Source organism: Marmota monax, unplaced genomic scaffold, assembly GCF_021218885.2.
Source record: "Marmota monax isolate L192 unplaced genomic scaffold, Marmota_monax_Labrador192_F-V1.1 WCK01_AAM20220418_F8-fsc00111, whole genome shotgun sequence".
NCBI classification, from domain to species: Eukaryota; Metazoa; Chordata; class Mammalia; order Rodentia; family Sciuridae; genus Marmota; species Marmota monax.
Window position 1 is genome coordinate 2,897,990 of NW_026695067.1, and position 25,412 is coordinate 2,923,401.

The 25,412-nt window shown below is 34.0% G+C and overlaps 1 protein-coding gene across 12 annotated transcripts in view; it reads right to left on the bottom strand.

The window, feature by feature from the left end:
- Peak1 (pseudopodium enriched atypical kinase 1) overlaps window positions 1–25,412 on the bottom strand; it is a 273,181-nt gene that overhangs the window by 199,583 nt on the left and 48,186 nt on the right. For 6 of the 12 annotated variants that reach the window (XM_046427917.2, XM_046427915.2, XM_058573793.1 and 3 more), the window contains one exon: window positions 22,853–22,933. The exons of the other annotated variants lie outside the window; for them this stretch is intronic. The gene's annotated coding sequence lies outside the window, so the exon portion shown is untranslated. The remainder of the gene's footprint in view (window positions 1–22,852; window positions 22,934–25,412) is intronic. 12 annotated transcript variants of the gene reach the window in all.

The window sequence follows — 25,412 nt, forward strand, 5'->3', positions numbered from 1 at the left end:
CAAGAAAACCAAAGACAGAATTGTTAAATGTTTGGAATGAAGTCAGGGTGTGTGTGGTGGGAGTGGCTTTTGTGTAAGAACATTACCATGAGAAGGAGCTGGGTGAAAAGGCAGGGTCAGATCCTGAAGGGCTTTCAAGAGAGACAGAGAGAGAAATTGAATTTACACTACAGAGTTAATACATAAATTTACAGGAAAGAAATAGGACTTTAAATCTGACTTCTAGAAAGAATCTTCAGCCAGTAGTGTGAAGAGGGTTGAATATTGGGGGTCAGGAGACAAGGTGTGAAAGGGTGTAGAATCTATATGAGAGAAATTTATGAGGGTGGGTCAAAACTCATAAATTGAGTGGAGGAGCAATGGAAAGAACGAAAATAGGGCAAAAAGTATTTATAAGGCTGGAAAATGGCGTGAAAACCAAGTGGATGTGAAGAAGTCAGAGAAAAGGAAAAATTTAGGTCTATTTTCAAGTATCTGTCTGGAACTAATCATACTGTGAAATCTTTTGTTGATACAGGATACAAGAGAAATGAAGTGACATATCAGATAACTATGACCAAATAAATGACAATTTTTACATTATATTTTAGATTATAGTTACATAATTATTTGGTTCCATACATCACAATTAAACCTGGGTTCAGAGGGAACAAGAATTATATCAGTAGGGTTTATTTTTTCATGCTGCATTTTATAGAACCTTACAGCAGGTTCTCAACAAATATTTTGTAAATAAATGAACAATAATTCTGCCAACCAAGTTGGTATCTTAATTAGCTAAGGCAGAGTACTTGGGCTACAATTACAGAAAAGTCTGGTAACAATAGTTTAAACACAGTTTACTTTAATCCAGGCAACAAGAAGTCTGGAGTTGGGCAGACCAGGGATGGTTCAAGTCAGGTCAGAAATGACATCACTGAAAAACTCAAGCTAAACCTCCAGGCATCATCCTGGCAGGAAAAAGCCTGTAGGGCCCAAAGATATCCTCCTTGGCTTTTTTTTTTTTTTTCCTCCTTTTCAGTACTAGAGTTTGAAATGGGGGAGGGGGAGGAGATGGGACTTTACCACTCAGCTACACCCCAGCCTTTTTGTGGGGGTAACCAGGGATTGAACCTAGGGGCACTCAATCACTGAGCTATATCCTCAGCCCTTCTAGTATTTTATTTAGAGACAAGGTCTCACTGAGTTCCTTAGGGCCTCGATAAGTTGTTGAGGCTGGCTTTGAACTTTTGATCCTTCTGCCTCAGCCTCCCAAGCCGCTAGAATTACAGGCATGCACCACTGAGCCCAGCTCCTCCTCAACTTTTGATTATGAAAAGAAAGCTCTTCAGTAGACTTGTACTTAGATTTTCCTGGCTAGCATGCATCACAAGGACAACCCTGGCTGAAAGATGTCTAAAGGAGAAAGATGAGCAGGAACTAGGTAGTTAAAAATGGATATTAAATTACTCAGCATACATCTGACGTGGCAGAATTTATATTTGGTTTAACAGAAGTCTTTTAAAAGATGATGATGATGAAGAAGCAATGCCAGAATTGGAAGAAAAAAAATAACACCAGATCTTGATTTCTAACATCATTTTAGAATAAAAGGAAGCAGGACTCCTTGGTAAAATGGCTCATTATTGGGTTATGGTGGGAAATAAATATGCCTAGAGGATCTTGCAGTGACAGAAAATAAGGAAATGCTTAAAAGCAAGTACGTGTACACACACACACACACATACACACAATCAGAAAACCTTGTTGATGGGGTATGTCAAAGGGGTACAGGAAGCAAATAAAAGACCACTCGATAGCCAAAACTAGAACAATTTGAACAATAAAATGAAGTAATATTGGATTAAAACTCAAAGTATAAAATAAATCTCCATGAATTCATACCAAATGTGACATCACGTATAAGTGATTCATTAAGTAAATAAATGGAGAAGAACATATAAATATCCTCTGCAGAATTCCTCATACCAATTTACTTTCTCAAGGAAGGGGCTGAGTGTAGTTCAGTGGTAGAGTGTGTGCTTGGCATGCACAAGACCCTGGGTTTAATCCCCAGCACAAAATTCCAAAAGAGATATCCTACAAACATATTTTACTAGCACTCCTTAAAATTACCAAGGACATAAAAAAAAAATCTAGAAATTGTCCAAGAGGAACATAAGGAAACCTGAAAACTAAATCTAATGAGGCATCCAGGATGTGAGACTGAAATAGAAAAGGATACAGGTAAAAACTAAGGCAATCTGAATCTACTATGGACCTGACCTAATAATAATGTATCAATATTGGTTTAATTAATTGCAATAAATGTACCATACTTTGTCAGATGTTACTAACAGGGGAAACTGGTGTGTGTGTTGGGCCGAGGGGGCGATAAGTCTCCATACCACCTTAGTTTTTTGTAAATTTAAAACTGCTTTTAAAAAAATCTGTTTTGAAAAAATTCAAGAGCTACTTGTAACACTATCACAGTATTAGCAATGTAAGGTATATTTGTTGATCTATTTTGTTTCCCACCATGAGCATGTGCAGTCAAACATCCAACAGGTTGTTTTATTTTTTTTTCCTATTTATTTTAGTTAAAGGATAAGTACTTGCTCATTCTAGATAGACTAGAAAATACAAATTTTCACTGTAGATAGACTAGAAAAATACAAAAATTTGTATAATACTACCAGCCACAAATAATGATTATCATTTTGATCTGCAGCCTTCCAGCCATGTATGTACATTATCTATTCATCTGTATACAACTCCTTAATCATCCGTTTCGTCATTCACATAGACAAGCTTAGATCTGACCTCAAAGGTAACTTTTTCTGGGAAATCTTTCCTGCTTCCCAGTCCAGGTTAAGTCCTTCTGACAAGCCACTTACATAGCTCCCCACAGCACTCTTTCCTAGTGTTGATCACATTTGTAATCAATTCAAAAATTAATCATTATGAATGTCTGTCCACTAAAACATAAGCATCATGTACTATTCATTGAAGGTTCCTCACATGGTGCCTTAAACACAGCAGGTTTCAATGAATGGCAAATGAACACATATGCAGTAAGGTAAATATATTGCTACTAAAACAATATGCATAGCTATAGGAAATGTTTATGATATCTCAGTGAAGAAGCAAATGCAAAACAATGTATATAGCAGATTCATAATTTTTGTTTCAATAATTAGAAGCAATAATTGTACATACAAAAACAAATAAAACATACAAAACACCAGTTCATAGTAATTAATTCTGGGTGAAGGGGTTCATAGGCTTTCTTTTTCTAGTAAATGTATTTGCCATGTTTCAATTTTTAATAAGTATGCATTATTTTTACAAATAAAAACAAGGATAAAATATGTATTTATTAAAGAAAAATTGAAAAATAAAAACAATTTCTTTTTTAAAAATCTCTTATTGTCAACTTCATTACACCACATACAACCACAATTAACAATTCAGCATGTTTTCCTTTTAATTTGTAACTTACATATTTATTTTCAACATGGCATAGAAATTTACATTTTGACTTTTACATCTCATTTCAATCGTACAATTACCCTCAGACACACAACCCTTGGCCACAGAAGAAGTGGTACAAAGAAACTGAATAATGAGTGCATGGTCACAGAATTGGTCAGAGGCAGGCAGAAAAATGGCATTTCCCGACTTCTACACTCACTTCTCATTAGCCCTAACAGTTCAGCAACAAGTTATCAAAGCTAAGGTGTCATATGTACCATGTAACAAGTGAATTCAAGTTAAATAGTTCTACAACTTTAATCACTTTAGAATATTTAAATTTTTCATAGAGTTAAACAAATATTCATAGTGGCCTTAAGAAAGAAATATATCAGTAATGATTTTTTTAAAAAGCATATCTATTGATAAGGTGAGGAATTCTGAGGGAGCTCAAGGGAACTACAGTGGGTGAAAAAAGTTCAAAGGTAATATATGGTTCCATTCATAGTGCATTCTCAAAATGACAAATATTTCAGAAATGCAGATCAGATTAGTAGCTGCCAGGGATAGTGATGGGGAAGAAAATTAAGGATTACTATAAAAGAGTACCATGACAGAGATCTTTGTGGGTATGGAATAGTTCTGTATCTATGATAGTTCCATGCTGGAATTAGAAAAACTACAGATGTAGAACTACACACATGGGGTAGTAGGGATTGCAGGTATAAAAATAGTGAAATCTGAATAAGCTTTGTGGATTATATATCAATGTCAATTTCACGATCTTGTTATTATTAATACAAAATAGTGTTGTACAATGTTACCACTGATAGAAAATGATGGTAGTACTGATGGAAACTAGAATTTTGGCATTCCTGTGAAAAATTATTTTTAAAATGAGCAAGAAAGACAGGATTAAAAAAACATTAAAATCTCATAATTTGCCCTTACCAAAACCCCCTTATATTGGGGTTTCAATCAGACTAATTACTGGATGTGGAGGGTTAGGGTTAGTATATAGTATAGGAAAGAACATACAGTAAAGGAGAGAATTCCTAGAGGAGCTGTCCAACCACAGAGTGGAGTCTCAGAGAGGCATTGAACCCCCCAATAGAGATCTCTGTACGGAAAAGATGATTTTCTTAAAAAGGATATCAAACTCATGAGTTTACAAAATGGACTAAATACTTGTTTTACAGCCCTTTATGAATTTAGCAAATACATGGCATAAACAACCCAAATTCAAAAGAAAAGCTTTGCCAAGCTTTGATCTAGAACAAAGAAGATTAATGACCTAATAGGTTCTAGAGAAGACTGCCTCCAGCTGCAACAGCAATCATAATCATAACAGCAATCATAATATGGTATAAGACCATGAAATCTAATAGCTACTCTAAGGAACTACTCGTACTTCATCACTCCTAATAAAGGCAGATTTACCTTCTAAACTTGTTCATTGAGTGGGAGAGGACCATGCTGGGGACCCAAACCCAGGCCTCACACATACCAGGCAACTGCTTAACCATAAGCTGCACCCCTAACCCCTCTACAATTCTTACAGAAAAAGTGGACAGGTAAATTTCTGACAAATGGAAGGTAACGAATAATTTACATACCCCAGCAACCCTCATAAAACTCAAGGCTTTGAATCTTTTGAGTGATTTACAAGCACCTTGAGTTTCAAAAAGAACAAAACTGTTGAAGAAAATATTTATATAAGGAAAAATATGTGTATATTAACTAATTAGGATCATTGTTTCTGAGGTAACCAAAGAGTTAATCACTGATTTTGAAGTTTTCTAAATAAAAAAAAGTAAAGGAAAAGAAAACTGGTTGTAATCGCCACACAGGAAACTTTTGTTGGATATACAGAGGACTCAAGGAGCAGCTCATGATACTAATGGGAAAGTGCACTTTAGCTAATAGACAGACCTAGAGCATAGAAATGGAAGATACCTTGCAGTACTTCACTTTTTAAGATGTTTTAGTGAATAAGAAAATATATTATCATCCACGGCAATTTCCCAACATATAAAAATACTGGACTTGGACCTTTGTTTGTAATGCTATGCATCATCAATTCCTCTCAAATAGTTATTTCTAACCCAGAAGGCTGTCTGTCTATTATAGCCTTCCTATTCCAAATTTACAGATGCACTCCATCAGAGCAAACTGGTTGCCATGTCTGGCAGTATTACTATGGACAATCCTTTACTCTTTCTTTATTCACTGTCTTCATTAGCAAAAGGGAAGCTGTTCCCAGGAGAAAATATTGTTAAAGGGTCAAATACAAAGCAGGGCCAACATGCATTTTTATTATAAATACAAAAATGTCTTTACATTTGATTTTTCTCTTGGTAAATCATCACTGAAATTATTAATATATGATGTAAAATTTTAAAAAAAGAGCTTGTGAAATATTCTCCTAAGTGGGACTGGCGGCCACCCTTAGTCATTTATGAATTTCACCTCATGATCCTAGTTTCTTTTTTTGTTTCCCTAGTGTCACTGCCAACAAGAGAAATCCTGATGTTAGTCTGTCCTTATTCCCTCATGCTACCAAGAGAAATCAATTGGTACAGAATTCAATAATAAAATGTCTACCCCCACTACAGTATAATTGTTTATATATACAGCCATTTTACCCACTGACCTCTTCAGGAATAAAGCACTCTATCTCAATCATTTTATATCACTAAGGTTGATCATGAGGCTTGCACATAGTAAGCACTAGGGAAATATTACAAAAACATTTAATAATCCCTGCAAAACTTTCTACAGAGGAACAGAATTTTTTTATTAGAATTTTTTCTAGAAAATATAAAATAGAATATCGATACCAACAATTTATGCTTTGCCTCCACAGTTCATTGGTTTCCATACCTCAGAGTTTCATACCACCTTACTAGTCCAGGTAGTTGAAGCTCTTATTTTTTACAATGAAGTTTAGGACTTTAGAGGCAAACAAAGAGATCCTCAAGGATAGGTATTATGCCTTATTTATCTCTGCACTTCGAATGCCTGGTTATAATATATGAACTCAATAAATTTTTGCTGAATAAATGCGTTATTGAATTGATACACAGTGTATTTTCATACTATTTTTCCTAGTGGCCAAAAAATAATTTTCAGTATTGTATCCATAATCCATGTAAAAAAAATTCTGAAATATTTGTCCCACTAGTGTTTGTATGATAATTTGATATGGAGCCATAAGGTATCAAATTGAATTCAGTTCCTGAGTCCCACATAGAGCAAAATTTGACAATAATATTTGAAAAAAAAAAAAGAATAAAAAAACTAGCTAGTATATATTCTCTGAAAACCCTTCCCTTAGGGTGACCATGGCAAATGGTGGACTTGAGCTGCCAAGCACTTTTAATTAGGGAGGGTAAATGAACAGTGATAGGGGTACTAAAAAGTCAGAAGTAGTTAACTTCCTTGTAAAGCCCACATTGTCTTGGCAAATTAATGTTCCAAAGAGGAACTACTACATTTCTATTTTGAAACTGATTTTAAAAAGGTGTTTGTGAAGTCTTTGGATTTATTTTCCCTCAATAATATATGTAAATCAAATTTTCTCAGCTTATAAATTGAATGATGATTTATCTTACTAGAATCTGAAAATCCAGCTGTGTCCTACCCACTGTTTTTTAATGCCTCTCCCACACAGTGACTAAGATTCTTGGGACATGAACTTAATTTATCCTGAAATATAATCAACATAAATTTTAGTTAAGTTATATGACATTTAGATTAGCTTGGAAGAATGAACTAAGAAAAAAAAAAAAAAGAACAGCCACAAATATAAGGTAACAGTGTGAATGTAATGAGAGAACTGATACAATTTGTAATTTAAAAATAAACTATAACCATAGGCTAATCTAATTTTGTTTTGTTTTGTTTACCAGGGATTGAATCCAGTAATGGCACTTAATCATTGAGCCACATCTCCAACCCTTTTTATGTTTCATTTTGAGATAGGGTCTCACTAAGTTGCTTAGGGACTCTTAAATTGTTGAGGCTGGCTTTCAATTTGTAATCCTTATGCCTGGGGCTCCTGAGCTGCTGGGATTACAAGCATGTGTCACTACACCCAACTGACTAAATTCTGCACTTTAGAAATCTAACACTATATAATTTCAATTTGTTTACTAAACATTCTAAATTGTAAGAGAAATCTGCCTTCAAAATATTCTATACAGACCTTAGGCAATATCCCATTTGTTAAGCCATGTTAGCCATGTACCTTGAACACTTAACATCTGCCTCCTGCTTACACACACACACACACACACACACAGATTCATCTTTGGATTTTAAAGAATGACACAATGAACTCCAACATTTGTGGTTTATTATCTTTGATAAAGGAGACCCTCAAAAACATCCGTAACCAATACTTTCAAATTACTCTCCTATGATGACAAACCATAATATTTTGGGTCTTGATAATCTTTTAAACAGAAGAGTAAACATTGAAATATTAAATCAGGAGAAATTTTAAAAAGCACAAAAATCTCCAATAGAAACAAAAATGCTCGAATAATTTTAAAACAAATTTTTACCTTCTTCCTAAGAATGAAAATCTACATTTTCTACTATCATTAATGAAGTGCAGGGTCCCTTTTCCTTGTTTCAATTGCATTTCCATCTCATGACAGAATTCACTGAATAAGAGGAATATTTCCTTATCACAGAAAGTTTCTACTTTGTAATCTCTAAGAGGGAAAAAAAATCATTCTTGGCTCCTGGATCCAGCAATGTTGAAAAGACAACTCCCTAAGATGTTAAGATGATTCTGAAACTGCCAGTCTCTCATTTTCACCCAACAGAGAATGAGAATCTATATTTTTAATATTTTTATATGTAGGAAATAGCATGACATGTGAAATATATAAAAAAATTGCTGATGGCAAATGAGTTCATACTATAGGCAGACAGAAGAAAAGCTATTTCATATACTAAATTTCAAAAATCTTTAGAAATTAAGTCTAGAAAGTAAATTAATCCCAATTGGGATCACTATTATTCATTCAAGCAAACATTCAACAATAACCTATATCCAAGAATATTTATCAGAAAATAATTTGGCTATTATTTAAATATAGAGTCTTGGAATACAAAAAGAAAATCCAAGCATTTCTTCTATGTAACTAACAATGTCACTGGACAAACTGTACTACAAAAAAAAAAAAAAAAATCAATGCAGATTTTAGAAATGAAAAAATAACTATTCTTAAACTATTACCAGTATGTATTATAATACAGTAATATGTTAATAATTATGAAATCAAATATTTAGTTGTTAGGTAAACTTGGTCTCTGTACTCACCAGTCTGATTCTAAATGAAGTAAATCATCATTGGGGCAAAGGTATACACATCTAAACTGAAAACAGTCAGTTAAAGAAATAATCCAATGAATCATTGTAAATTCTTATGCCAATAAGATAAAAACCCAAATTGGTTCTAATGTATTCTAAACATTGTCTATATTTTCTTATTACCTATATTTTATATAAATAAAGAACACATAATTATGAAACATTTTATTTTTATAACATGAATGTGACACTGGCCAGTATTAAGCATTAGTGTATAAAAATAATTATAAAATTATTTTTATAATAAAGTACACTAAGACCCAAACTAAATATTCCTATTTAACAGAAAAGAAAACCTAGGTTTGGATTGTTCTTGAATTCTTTTGTGTGAACCCTGAAAGACTAAAACACTATACCAAAAGAAAAATCAAAATCCATGCAAATGATAGATTTTTCTTTTGATATAATCAGAACTCAAAAACCTATTTAAGATAAAAAACACAGTATTAACAAAAGCCAAAGATAAAATCATTAAATATTAAGTAAAGTACTAACACTTTGACAATTTAAGAATTAAATTAATTAAGCACATTATGGAATAAGAAAGGGAAACACACACCTTAGTCACAGTGCCCTTAAAACAGCAATAATTCACACTGATTTCAAAGATGCTTCAACATCAAAAACAACAGCACAATTCCCTCACAGGTTCTTTACAACCACTACTCTGCAGTCCCAAAGGAGATGACTCTATAATGGAACCTTTACTTTCCAGTAACATGGCAAAAAATCAATTTACAATATACCATGTGGACTTTAATCCACTGATTGGCCCATTAATACACACCAATTTTTAAAACACTTTCCTACACAATGCTCAATTTCCTCTTCAATGGAAAAAAAAAGTATATCTACCTTATATAATTATAAGGAATAAAAACAAAGTATGCACAGGGATCCTGCAGGATTTCTGGCACAATTACAAATTATGAATATACTATAAAGTTGTAAAATAACATCTTTAAAAAGAATGAAAGAAACAAGACCTCAACTGAGGATCTTACATCATGCAAACTAAATCTGGTAATGTGACATCAAAGTTCCCTTTACAAAAATTACCTTAAAACTGTAACAAAATCACCAAAGGTTCTATTGAGTGAGACAAATTTAAAATGTAAAATAAGGGAAACTAGATGAAGTAATATTTACTGGCTGTCTACCACACATTAGGCATAATACTAGAGGCACATTAAAAGAAATTTATGATGTAGGTGATCTTAGTGCTAAGGAAACTGAAGCTCTCTGATAGCTATTCAGTGGCAGTCCTGGGATCCAACTCTGGCCTGTGTAGTACCAAAGATGATTTTCTTTCCGCAGTATCACACACAATTTATAGAAAAGTAATGAGGAAATTTGGAAAGCATAAATATTAGACAAGTGCTTGTTTTTGAAACAAAGGACTTATTTTCACTTAAACGTTCAAGGAGCAACAATAAAAACACTAGCTCTGGATCAATGATTGGAAAACTGAACTGAATATCTAAACGCCAATTAAACAAAGATTTTTTTAAAAATCAAACAGTAAAATATTCATTCACCACACAAGTTGCTTATGAGGCAAGATACAGAAAGATACAGAAGGTGTATAAACTTTGAGTCTACAAAAACAGTTCATGCATTAGATTTCTTTAGAATCCTAAATGTAAGATTAGATATTTCTCTATTTTCATGAAAAAAAAAATCACATTTATTTTTCAATAATGGACTAAAAATACATCCGACAGGCCATGAAGTAATTTTGCTGCTTATAGAAGAAGTACCACTACAAATTGGTAATTTACATGAAAAGCATGATTTGGAGCCCAAATGAAAAGCAAAATAAAAATTTATCTTGGCCAATGCACACCACAAATCACCTTGAAAGGTTCTCCTCAGAGTAAAAAGCCAGACTCTCCACTTTCTAGCTAATGATAGAGATATAAACACTTCCAAACAAAGCAAGGGTTATTATTCTTGACTAAAAGACTATTCAAGTTATGTTTCCAGATAATGAAGGGTTTTGTTGTTTAGGAACCAATCAATTCCAGATTGTCTTTTGCCAGGTCTGAATTCCAGCCTGACTTTTCCTCCCACCCCTACTCTGCCAATTAGCACATTTTGGACCACTGCACTTCTCACCTAAGCTAGGGTAAAAGTTGGTTTACAAGTGTTTTAATATTTGATATTACCAAGAAAATCAGAAACAATAGTTCATTCTAATGATACATACAAATGATTTTCAGGAAATCAACAATATAACTCTTATTCATTAGCAAGAAGGACCTGGATGTGAATCAAATATATCAATGTCAAATGTACCAAATATATCAATGATATAAAAAAAGATTTGTACAGTTTACTTTAAACAAAGATGGTAGAGAAAATGCTGAATACAGTCCTCCTTAGTTTGAAAAAAAAAAAAAGTATAATTTCCTTCCTCAATTTCACTTGTCAGTTAACTACATTGTGGTTCTGGGGCTGGGTTGATTAACCCTGTGAATCAAGAAGTGGAAATGTTACCTCTCTCTTTCTCTCTCTCTCTCTCTCCCTCTCTCTCTCTCTCTCTCACACACACACACACACACACAAAATAATTCTTAAATTTTTAAGTGTATCGAATAGTTTGAAGTAAGGAAAATATAGTAAAAGTACAAGTTACTTTTAATTTTTTAGTTTTAAAGTAATAATTATAGAACATTTGAAAAATACTGGCCTGTATAAAAAAAAAAGACAAATCACCAGCAATCATACAAAAGAGAGATAATTACCAAAATGTTGATAACTACTAACAAGTTAATGTAACTATTCCTCAACTAAAGATTTGTTGTAGGAGGTGCAAATCCAGAATCAAACCATTTCTGCTCATTGGTCCAAGCTACTATCATCTCTTGACAGAGTTATTATAACAGCCTGCTATCTCTATGCTGCTTCCATTCCTGCTCCTCTCCAGTCTATTGTATCCCAAAGAGCCAAAACAGTCTTTTAAAATGTCATATTTCATTCTTTTCCTCAACATCTTACAATGGCTTCTCATTTCATCAGAAAGTAAAGGCCAAAGTGCTTATCATGGCCAGCAAGCCTCTCCAGGTTAAGCCCCCAACTTCTGCTTAGCTTCCCCTATTTCTCACACACACTCTCTGCTTAATCTGTGTGAGCTAAGCTGACATCCACGCTCCTGCTGGAACACAGTTCCCTCCACCAGAAATACACTTCCCCCAGAGATCAACATGGCTTTCTTCCTCCCCAGCTTCTTTTAAGTCTCTAATCAAATATCCTTTTTCAGAGACTTCTCTAATCAACCTTTTATAAAGTACTAATCTTCCCATCTACCCTCACTTGGTACACTTTAGCACTCTTGCTCTGTTATACTTTTTCTCCACAGCACTTATCAGCAATTGGCAAACTATTTGCTTATTGTTATCTCTACCAAGGACAACATAAACTCTAGAATGTAAGTTCTGCAGAGAAAGAAAATGGTCTATTTTGTTTTTCCCTACTCAGTACTTTATCTCTAGGTCCTAGAACAATGCCTGATGTGGAGGCTAAGTATTCCTATGTGAATAGCTGATTGACTACCTGAGTAATTAAGATTAGAGTGTATTTAAAATTTAATCTCAGCTTTTAACATTTACTATTATTTGGTAAAGCATTCCTAATTGTTAGCATTCTATTTTAGATATACACTATAGTACAGTCAATCTATTTTCTACTTTGAATATTTAGGTGTTTCTAAATATATTACTAAATATACAATTATCATAAGTATCTTTATATACACATCTATATATTTAAATGTCTTTTTTTTTCTGATAGTACTGGGAATTAAGTTCAGAGTCATTCTTCCACTAAGTTACATTTCCCACCTCTTTTTATTTTTTATTTTGAGACAGGATTTCCCTAAGTTGCTGAGAATGGCCTCAAACTTGCAATTTTCCTGCCTCAGCCTTCCAAAACACTGGGATTACAGGCAGGAACTATTAGCTAAAAGACTTTCTTGCACAGCTCTGATAATTTTTCTATGATATTCTTTTAAACTTATTCTATATCTATTTCAGACAAATTTTATTAAATTCCCCTATTCCATCACACCTCTGAATCAAAAAAAGTTAATTAGAATTTTCACTTAAATTGTATTAAATTCACAGTCAGGAAAAATCCGTATAATAATGGATCTTCCTTTTCAGAAACATGTTTGATCTTTCTAATCAAGTATTTTTATGTTCTGCTACACAATTAAGTTTTTAAAAAATTAATTCCTGCAGTTCATTTCTTTCAAAATACTTAGGGTTTTATTTTCCATTATAGTATCTAATTATGTATTGCTTGAATATTGAAAAAGTACTGATTTTAGTATACTTAGATTTTTACTCAAGTATCTTTATGTTCTGCTACAAAATTAAAAGTTTTTAAAAAATTAATTCCTGCACTTCATTTCTTTCAAAATACTTAGGTTTTTTTCCATTATAGTATATAATTATGAATTGCTTGAATACTGAAAAAGTACTGATTTTAGTATTCTTAGATTGTAACCAACTACATAACTTCATATTAGTTCAAACAGGTTTCAAGATAATTTCCGTAAGATTTTTAAGTAAATGTACCACTGAGAATAATTATAATTCTGTCTTCTCTCTTGTCAGGGCTGTCCCCCACCATGCAGTCTCTCTGATCCTGACTATCCTTTCTTCCAAGAAGGCATCCTCCCTCCTTGCCAGCTTTCTACTTTGTTGTGCCTGCTTACAAGGTGTTTCTCATACAAAGGTATGTGGACCATACATAACGATTTATTCAACATCTCTTCCCATGGTAATGTGCTCTTTCATGGGGGAGTTTATGGGTTGGCTCTCTGTCTATGCCTCTGACAATTCATTTCTTTTCATACTGTCTCTAGCAAAAATGCCTTCAATTTTGAAAAGTCCAGTAGGAAATGTTTTCATGTTTCTCTTTGTATTAATTTTGGGTCAGCAATGTTTTCTTCTGTTGTTTCTTTGACCAATGCATATGCTCTACTTCTTTCTGATATTCCTATTTGACATCATATCTCCTAACCTACCTTCCTTTTGTCTTCCTTTCTCATGGCTTTCATTTCCCCCATCTTTTCCCTTTATAATTAGGAAAAGATTTCCTAAGTTCATATTTCTGCAGTTTTCTAATTTTCTGCACACATAGATTTTAGTTTTGCAACCATATTTTCCACGCATTCACAATCCTAACATATTGCTCCCTATTCATTACTGACATCCAGCTTTTACAGCTTTAATGATGGAATCTTTTATTTTATTTTTTTTTTAGTTGTAGATGGACACAATACCCCTATATTGTTTTTTTGGTTTTTTTATGTGGTGCTGAAGATCAAACCCAGTGCCCCACACATGCTGAGTGAGCACTCTACCACTGAGCCACAAACCCAGCCCCTAATGATGGAATCTTTTTGACAACAAAACCTTAACAGATTGCCAGCTTAGATCCAGTAACCTGGAGTGTTTGAGGCAAGGATGTTGTGAAGTGGGAACTTGGTGACTAAACCACTTGTATGAACAGGCTTCTTCTCGGGAGGTACTATGAGCAAACTCTGGATTATGAACACTTTTCACAAAATACCAATACTTCTGGTCAGGGAGGCAAGAGAGAAATTTAAGTATTATGCCTTGTATAATCACCCTCCCAAATAAGGACTCTTAGAAAGGTTACAAGGGATGTCACCCAATTACTTCTTTCATTGTAGGCACACAATAAGTGAAGATAGGAACATAAGAGAGAAAAAGACAACAAAATAGCCAGTGAAGAGGTCACTCTAGCCCTTAGGTTGCCAGGAGTAAGAGGCATGATTATATTCTACATTATAGTTTGGGAAGCAGATAAGGGAGCAAAAGAAGTCCAAATAAATTAAATTGGGTAAGATAATACAGTCATAAGAGCTCCATTTTAAAAGAATCTTCTAGGTATGCTAAGAAAAAAATAACATAGCTTATTTTCAAAGAAGCCAAGAATGATATGTCATTTATTTCAGGAAAACTTCAGTGAATATTAATTTTAAAAATAAGGAAGAATAATCATTAAGATCATAATCATAAAGTGACTACCTGACCAAGTGAGAATGTGATGACTTGTTTAAAATTAATAGGTCTGTAGCATCATCCTGAGATTAATATAAGAACATCATCCTGGTAGATAAAGATCCTGAATATAAAATCCCAAACAGGAGATAAAATGCAGATTAAATATAGTTTTGCACAAAGGTTCTACACCAGCTCAATTTTTAATTTATATTCTTGCCTTATATACCATATCACAAGACCTTTACCATAGATAGACTGATAATTGTGAAAGAAATGACATCTTAAAACCATGACATCATGCAAAAAGTGAATTCTAGAAAACTTAGTAGGGAAAATGTCATTTCTCAGTACCCCTTTTATTATAGCACAGTTATGAACACAGTCTCACTAGGAGGAGTAGGGAGAGAAAATCTGGAACATCATTTCATCCTTGAGCATGACAGGGAAGAAACCACTCTAGTATTTCATGCAACAAAGCTGAGCAGGAAGGGCCAGAACTTAAAAATCAATTCCCTTGGTATATTAGTCTATTTTCATTAAATTACAACTGAATCTGCCAATGATGCTTTAAAATATAATAAATTTTCCCGGGTATTAAATGAAAAATATTCTGGATAGGAAACACCATTACCTAATTTTCTGGAACCTATAATAAATGATCTTGGGAGAAGGGAGAGGTCATTATTTTTCAAATGTTTAAAACAGTAGAAATTCAAGGTTTTTTGAGTGTTTGTTTTGCTTTGTTGTTGTTTTGCTACTAGACTCAAACTATACACCAAAGGATATAAACTGAGCAATGATAATCAAATCAGCAGGGACAACTGAGCATTCACAATTAACACAGAAGACAATGAAGGAGTCCTCTCTAAAGACTGCAATCCTGTATGATACAGATTTAATTTAGGGCACAGAAAATTCTGCAAAGATCTGACAGCTTCTGCTTTTCCCAGATGAACCTTCATGCATTCATCAGCATAAATAATTAGGTTCAACCTTCTCTATCCCAAGCAAAATTAAGTCACTTTCATCACACTGAGGAAACAACAGCTTTACCCCATTCAAATCATGCAGATCAGCTGATTCAACCTATAAATGTGCTCTTTCAAAACTGATGCCTGTAATGAAAAAAAATCTGTAACCTGAAAAGGTATGCTCTCCAACTAGTAGCATACTTTAAGTGTTTCTAGCTTCTGTTGAGTATCCTTAAAAAGGGTAGGTATGAAACGCTACAAAAAATAAACTAATCTCAATTGTTGTGCATCTAAAAAATTCCTACCAAAAAGAAATTCCTAAAACAAAAACTAACTCTTCAGAGTCAATTTAGTCTGCCTCTAAAAAAATCACCCCACAATAAAATCATCAGGTCAGAACTAAATCATAGTAGATTCCAGAAGACAATAGAATTTCTATCTATACTAAATTAAGAAACCTAAATATAAAATTAACACTTAATTAAGATTAGGCAGCTTTAAAATATATATTCTTTTCTTATAATAAAAAAATCCTCTAAATCTCAAAAATAATGCTGACCTGGGTATGTTGGCAAACACCTGTAATCCCAGCAGCTCAGGAGGCTGAGGCAGAAAGATCGAAAGTTAAAAGCAAGCCTCAGCAACAGCGAGGCACTAGGCAACTCAGTGAGACTCTGTCTCTAAATAAAATACAAAATAGGGCTGGGATGTGGCTCAGTGGTTGAGTGCCCCTGAGTTCAATCCCTGGTACCCAAAAAAGAAAAAAAATAATAATAATGCTGACTTTTAAAATAAGCAAGTTGCAAAAATACAGATAATACAATCCCCAACTTATGATGGTCTGACTTACAATTTTTCAATTTTATGGTAGGGAAAAGGTGATATATGTTCAATAGAAACTGAATTTAGAATTTTGATAACTTCACAGATTATCAATATATAGTATGATACTACTCTCTGATGACTCTGAGCAGTGACAGTGAACCACAGCTCCCAGTCAGAATAGGATTACCAGGGTAAACAACCAATACTCTACAATGTACTGTGTAGCCAGCATCTTTTAGACATTGTATTTTCACATCCATGATCCGTCTGTGTGTCTGAAATAGTCAACACTATTATAAAATAGGCTTTGTGTTATACCCAACTATAGGCCAATGTAAATCTTCTGAACATGTTAAGGGAAGATTAATCATTTGTATATTCTGGATAACAATTCTTTATCAGATATATAATTTGCAAATATCTTCTCCCATTTTATAAGTTGCCTTTTAATTTCATTGATGATGACCTTTGATTAACAAAAGTTTTTAATTTTGATTAAGTCCCACATATTCATTTTGTCTTTTACTGCCTGTGCTTTGGGTGTCATATCCAAGAAATAACCGCCAAACCTTATGTCATGAGATTGGTTTTTAACCTATATTTTCTTCTAAGAGTTTTATGGTTTACCTTTTACATTTAGGTCTTCAATTCATGTTGAAGTAATATTTACATATGGTATAAGGTAAGGGTCCAATTTTACTTTTTTGCTTAAGGATATCCAGTTTTCCCAGAGTCATTTGTTGAAAATAAACTGTCCTTTTCCCATTGAATGATTTTACCACCCTTTTTGAAAAACATTTGACTATACATGAAAAGGCTTATTCCTGGGCTCTTCTATTCCACTGGTCTATAAGTTTGTCTACGTGGATTACCATAGCTTTGTTATAAATTGAGAGTCGCCCTGGCTCCAAAGACTAACTTCCCCATCCCCCGAGAAGCGCCATCCAATGGTGAGCCCTGCTGGCTCACATGATCCTTACCCACCAATCAGACTAGCCCTGCTGGCTCACATGATCCTTACCCACCAATCAGACTAGCCCTGCTGGCTCACATGATCCTTACCCACCAATCAGAAAGCACCCCATGCCAACTGTTGAGAACCGTTCAACCATTAAACTGTCATAACTGTCAAATCACCCCCAGCTCTATAAATATGCAGAGCTGTTCCTCAATAAATGGGTATTTTCTCCAACAACGAACCTTTTTCATTCTTTCAAGTTTTGAAATAAGGAAGTGTGAGACTTCCAATTTTATCTTTTTTCAAGATTTTTTTGGCTATTTGGGATCCCTTGAGATTCCATATGGATTTTAGGATAAATCTTTCTGCTTCTACAAAAAAGTCATTGGGATTTTGAAAGGGATGAAATTTATAAATTGCTTTGGGTAGTATCTTAACAATGTTATGTTTTTCAATCCGTAAATATGTGTTTCCACTTATTTATGTTATTTAATTTTTTTGGACTGTATCATTGTTATTATATAGAAATTTTTGAGGGTTGATTTTGTATCCATGAACTTTGCTGAATTTATTAGTTCCAATAATTTTTTTGGTGTGATCTTTAGAGTTTTCTACATATAAAATCATCTCATCTGAAAACAGATACTTTCACTTTTTCCTTTCTAATTTGGATAACTTTTTTTCTTTGTTTTTCTAATTGCTCTGGCTAGGACTTCCAATACTATGTTAAACAGAAGTAGCAAGAATGGGTATTTTTGCTTTGTTCTTGAGGTTAGAGGAAAAGGTTACAGTTTTTCACAATGAGTATAAGGTCAGCTGTGGGCTTTTCATAAATGGCCTTTATAATATTAAGGTAGTTCTCCTCTATTTCTAGTTTGTTGACTTTTTTATCATAAAAGGGTGTTAAATCTTGTAAAAAATTTTTTTTAATCAACTGAGATGATTATGTGATTTTTATTCTTCATTAGACAACCTGATAGCTTTTTAAGGCACATCTATCTCATTCCTTCAAAAAGTTAATACCCTCATTTTGCATAGAGCTTTTCTTAATTTTTGTAACAAAATGCTTAAAGCAGAATTTAATGACACAAATTCTTTGAGTTTCATGAAAGGCCAGGGGTTCTAAAGAAGGGGTTTCTAATTAGAAGGCAACTTTCAAAGGAAACACATTTCACAACTAGCTCAGACTGGGAATCACATCAAATAAGACTTCCAAAAAGGATCAAGAAAGACCAATATCATTAAGGCATATCAATATACAACACAGAACTGACAGAGTATTAATATAAAACTCATTTAAATCCATTTTTAAAAACCTTTGTGTATACGCTGATTATGGCACATAACTATGGTTAAGCTCATGGTTGAAAAGAATCCATACTGAATGAATTAACAACTGGAAGAATGAAAAGAAATCAAGTAGCATTTATTCGAAAATGCTTCCCCCATTCCATAAAGTGAATTGAAGAAGCAAGGACTCAAGGACAATCACATAAACCAAAGTTCTGAGGGTCAAAATTATATTGCCACTTTCCTCAACAATAATGATAATTAAGTTATTAAATCTACTCTTCCAGCATAATAAAGTCATTTCAATACAACTAAAAGTGCCACCATTTCCATGTTATCTCTTCTGAAAATAAACATTGCTGCCTTGACTCAAATTCAAATTGCAGCAGCAGGTCATTACCCTGTTCTATTCTGTTGACACGCTCTTAACTCATTTTATAAACCTAGAATTTGTTTTTGTTCTAGAGAAAAATGCTTATGAGAAGGCAATTTCATTTTCCTAGATAGATAGTGATGGTCCCTTGGGGGAGAGGCCAACTCAACAGGACTGCAACAGCTGTTAGGAGCCAGCTTTCCTACCTGTTAATTGCTTCTATGACTAGACTGTACCAGCTCTGGCACCTACCTGGCAAGCAGTAGATAGACTGAAATAGTCATACCTCAAGAGTTTGAGATTACAAGGTTTTCCCCTTCCTCCAAAAGAATCCTACTAGGGCACAGGACAGGAAAAAGAAAAATTTTTAAATACATAAATGTTAGTTGCAAAAACATTAATTATACCTTCCTAACTTACAACAAAAAAAGGCAGGGGGTGAATAGAAAGAGAAATAAGGAATAGAAACAAAAGAATTTTTTTAAATTATGAGTAGCCAATAGAAAAATTTTTCATTTGTTAGGTTACTCAACAAATATTTAATGGAATGCCTACTATGGCAAACACTATTCCAAGTTCTGGGGATTCAGCAGTAAACAAGACAGATTGTCACTTTTCCCCATTGGAGGAGATGAATGAGAAATAAATATCAATTAGTGATTATGTACTAAGAAGAAGACAAAACAGTCATGTAATTAAGAGGGTTGAGAAATCACTAATCTCTAATGAATTGTCAAAGAAATCTCTTTGAGAGGGGGCATTTATGCTGAGACTTTAATATTATAGAGAAATAGTATCTAGCATGATTCAGGATGCTGAGGCAGGAGGATGACAAGTTCAAAGCCAGCTTTGGCAACTCAGCAAGACCCAGTCTCAAAAAATAAATAAATAAATAAAAGGGGAATGAGGAGGTAGTTCAGTGGTAGAGTGCCTCTGGGTTCAATTGCCAGTACCATGAAGAAAGAGGAAAAGAAAAAGGAGGAGGAGGAGGAGGAGGAGGAGGAGGAGGAGGAGGAAGGGGAGAAGGAGGAAAAAGAAGAATCTAGCAAACCAGCAGGCTGGGTGGAGACTATTCCCCACAAAGGGACAAGTAATAGAAGACCCTATAAGATGATATGTCATGAGCTTTGTAATGTTTTGAACAACCAATAAAAAAAAAGAAGACCCTATAGCCACAATGAACTTGATATATTCACAGAAAAGGCCAATGTAGCTGCAGTTTTGTGCACTCCAGTGTTTTCAAGAAGGGCAACAAATGAGATCTCAAAGTGCCACAGCCATTTCAAAGTCATCACTGGGGGGAAAAACATTAAACTATGACCAATGATCATTCATGGGATTAAAAGGAAATGAACAAGTAATGAAACTTGTCTAAAAGGAAACTTTCAACAGACAAAAAGAGAAACATGAGTTTTAAAAAATGGCACCAATACAGAAGTTTTTAAATCAGAAAGGATCAGCATCAGAGTCCTGCCTAAATCAGCACTGTCAATCACACCAAAAGCAATGGTGTTCTAAGTAAGGTCAATATCTAGGGCTGGCATGCCTGGACAAGGGGGTGTCTGAAGTTTTCAATAGGAAATAGTAAAGCATAGCACTCATAAGTGAACTCTAGACAAAAATGAATATTTCTGGATGTGTTTGTCTTAATCCTTACTTGACCTACATATTTCAGATAGTCCAAAGATATTTCAAAAAGCAAAGGGAAAACAACAGAAAACAAAAGTTTTCTTTAACTGAGGTACATGTCTTTACTTCAGCCACATGCTTTTCAAAAAAAGAACCTTGGCACCAGAAACCTGAATTGGAATCCTACCTCTAGCAGTAATCAACTGTGCAACTCCCTTAGTCTCAGTTTTCCTTATCAGTAAAATGAGGCTAATATTACCGGCCCTTACAAAATTGATAGTAATTACCAAATGAAATAAAATAGGTGAGGATTAATGGATAATAATAACAAGGGGAATGGTGAAGGTAAGCAGATGAAAGAAAAAAGTAAAAATAATAATGTTCATAATTTGTAAGAGCTGAACTCAATGTAAATGGTACTTACCTATAAATAAAAGCTCAGGAAATGAAGTCACCAGCCTAGAGTTAAAAAGCTGGCAGAAAAAGGACTAAAATCTTGCTTAATATCTACATGTAGAATACCTATAAAGCACTTTGATATATAAAATCCAATTGATCTTCACAATAAAATACTTCATTTGACTCATAAGAAAACCTAAGGTGCTAACACTAGCCAGCCTAACTAGAACAATGACTAAAACCTATGACGATACTGTATCTCTTAAGACAGAGATTGAAAGCCTTTCTTACTCATAATTTGATTAATATTTTAAAAAGGATGCCTTAGCAAGTCATTCCTTTCTTTAGTTAATAATTTTTCAGTCACGGGCTGGGGATGTGGCTCAAGAGGTAGCGCGCTCGCCTGGCATGCGCGGGGCGCTGGGGTTCGATCCTGAGCACCACACAAAAATAAAATAAAGATGTTGTGTCCACCGAAACTAAAAAATAAATATAATAATAATAATAATAATTTTTCAGTCACATATAAAGATATATTTTCATGCTGTATTTAACAGAATCAATCAGCTTAACATAAAAATGTTCATAGTAAAAGTAAATTCAGTTCCCAAAAACAAGTTTTTTAACATAGTTCCCAAATTAAAATTTCAATTAATGTTGGCTTAGAATAAGATAGCAAAAATTATTTTTATTCTGTTTGTATGCAGATTATTTTATGATAGGATAGCTGAGTTACTGAGTTGCTAAATGTTTTATCATAATCAAGTAATCCATTATTTCTATCATTAATGATTCTCATATTCACATACTTAACGATCAGTTCTTTAAATTGTTCTTTTTTTTTTTTTTCATTTTAATGCTAACCCTTCTGCAATTAGGTCAATCAGTTCTTCCTACTTAAGTCAAGATGATTCACTTTCAAATAAAAATTGTTACAAATATTGCATTATTATGCAGCTGAGGGGACAGGTAGGCTGGGAAACTGATTTAATGGATTCAGATGGAGATGAGCCAACTGAACAATAAAGCATTTAAATAATAGTCACATTTATAAGACATGACATGCATTTGAATGAATCAAAAAAATATACATTAATTAATATTTGTGTGCAAAATTGCAGAGGTAAGAAAGAGTACCTGGGATAACAACAGAGTTCAAAAAACGGATATGAATGAAAAAGTAAGCAGTGGTCAGAACAAGGCACAAAGAACCTTTAAAAGGTCATGTGAAGAAGTTCGAACTTAAATTAAATCTCTATGAAAATTGTGAAGCACAGAAAGGTTTTGAGCAGGAGTTTTAGAGAAATCTTTCCAGCCATACAACAAAAGAATAGACTTGAAAGAATAAAGTTGGGGACAATTAAGTCTAGAGGACCCATTAAAAGATTATTAAAATCGCTACTGTTCTTAGATCAGGTGATAAGATTTGGTCCTCCTGTGGCCATACCTCTCCCCAAGTGGTAAACAGTACAAAGAGCCAATAGAAAATGCCTCACTGCACCTCACCTCTAGGAACTGCTTTCCACCTACCTGGAAACCCAGGACTTCCTGCTCAAAAGACCCTGAGCCCACTCCCAGGACAGCTTCTCAGGCAGGCATGATATAGTTAAGCTGAAAGAAAAGATAAAAATAGCTGCTAATAGGAGATGGGGGCCGTGGAGAGAGCTTAGACATTTAACCACAATTTAAAATAATATATTTTATTTAAAAACTTTTAAATATAGACATAATTTAAGAATTAACAATTTCATGCCAGGCGCAGTGCTACAGGCATGTAATCCCAGCAGCTCAGGAGGCTGAGGCAGGAGGATCACAAGATCAAAGCCAGCCTCAGCAAAAGCAAGGCGCTAAGCAACTCAGTGAGACCCTTTCTCTAAATAAAATACAAAATAGAGCTGGGGATGTGGCTCAGTGACCTAGTGCCTCTGAGGTCAATCCCTGGTACACACCCCCTAAAAAAAAGAATTAAAAATTTCATATCATATATGTGCTTAATTATTATTTGTATCTAGAAACCTAAGGTCATTTATGATATATAGTAGTGACCTGAAGTTTAAAATTTTTTAACATTTCAAGAAGATATGAAGCAATTCTTCGACAGATACAAAGTAGTTTCATTATATGAGAGACTTAGCAAAGTGATACATTAGATAGTCAAAGCAATCTGAAGTTAGATTTTCCAGATGTTAATAACAGCTTGAGTTAAACACAAATTAGATCACTTAGTACAGGATCTGTGTGTAAACTAAAGGCAGTTATTTATTATTTAAAAAAAAAAAGGTGACTATATAGTACTGCTCTTCTCATTGGCATACACAGATGCCCTCACATTAAACAGACTGTGAGCAAAACACTGCAGCAAGCATCTGTTGGCTAATGACAAAGAAAACTATGAACCCTTTGAGGCCAATTCCGTCCAGTTGTAAGTGTGAAAGCAACAAAAACAGGTAGTGCTTTTCAATATCAACCAAATAGGGCTGGAGTTGTAGCTCAGTGGTAGAACACTTGCCTCCTAAGTGTGAGGCCCTAGGTTCAATCCTAGCACCACATAAAAACAAAAAGGAATTGAGTCCATATACAACTTAAAAAAAAAAAAAATCAACCCAAATAACCAGGAAAAAGAAACTCCGATGCTTTTACATTTTTTGTGTGGCAATGACATTCCAAGTATTACTCATGTATACTAAAAAGACACTTAAGAAAAGCTAAATCTAAAAAGGCAAAAGTCAAAATATATAAATACATTTTATTTTCATTCCACTGTTCTTTGTATCAATACTCATGGGAAGGAAAATGATTGGTCTAAGAAAGGTATTAAAAACAAAAAACTACAAACTAGGAAAAGCTTGTCTTCTGCATCCAATCACCCAACCACTTACATTATATTATTTTTTGGTCCCTATTTCATTACCTTTTCCCGCCCCCCAACTCCCTTCCCAATAGTTTCATATTGTCCAGCACTCTGCTTCAATGTTCTCAGAGACTTGTCCTGGTCTCCCTTGCTCCTGTGTTGAAATGTGTTATGCCTACATTTTTCTCAGAGTGCCACATGATGTAATAAATGAACAGCACTCACAAACATCCTTCCATTATTCCTTTCCTCTGGCCTTGCCTCCTGTCTAAGATTAATGCTTCCACCTAACCTCCAGACTAGACTCTCTCCTGCCTTCCCAGAAACATCAAATACCCTTTACCTTTCCTATATCTTCAAATTTCCTCATTAGTATCTTTCCCTATCTAAAACAAACAAACAAACAAACAAAAAAAACAATTAAACCCTTATCTTAAAAGGAAAATAAATGCTGTTGAACTTACCCTATGGTGACCTCCTTGATAGGCTCTGCCTTCTCACCCTCCTTCCCCGCCTCACACACAAATATACTTCCCAATCCACAGCAATATGACTTTTGTAAACACAATTACATTAACATAAAGGTTTTTAATCTACAGGTCATTGAATTTTTTTTATTTGTAAATGGACACAATACCTTTATTTTATTTACTTGTTTTTATGTGGTGCTGAGGATTTAACCCAGTGCCTCATACATGCAAGGCAAACGCTCTACCAACTGAGCTACAGCCCCAGCCCTGAGACCATTGGATTTGTGGATAGAATTTAGGAGAAAAACTTTGATGGGAAAATAAGTTATTTTCTCCAACCTCTAATTTACTATAGTTATATTATATGCCACAATAACTTGTATATTATGTTAAATAAGCATATACACTTGATCATAATTAGCTTAATAACAATATTTTAATATAATGGGTTTCCTTTGTAATCCTGTGCATTTTATTTTATCCATCTGTCACAGACTATTTTTCAAAGATGCTGCAAAAATATCTTCCATCCCACATAATCTTCTGTAATGTGAATTTACCACTCCTCCATAAATATGTGGAGTCTAAGTCCCCTTCTCCTTGCATCCAGGTTGGCATTTACTTGCTCACGACAAGAGATGGTGATGGAAGTGACACTGAGTGACTTCCAAGACTAAGCCAGAAGAAGCCATGCAGGTTCTGGTACTAGGTTTGAGGTGGCCTGTTACACTGCAACAATTGCCAGAATAGAATATAATACCTAAAACTG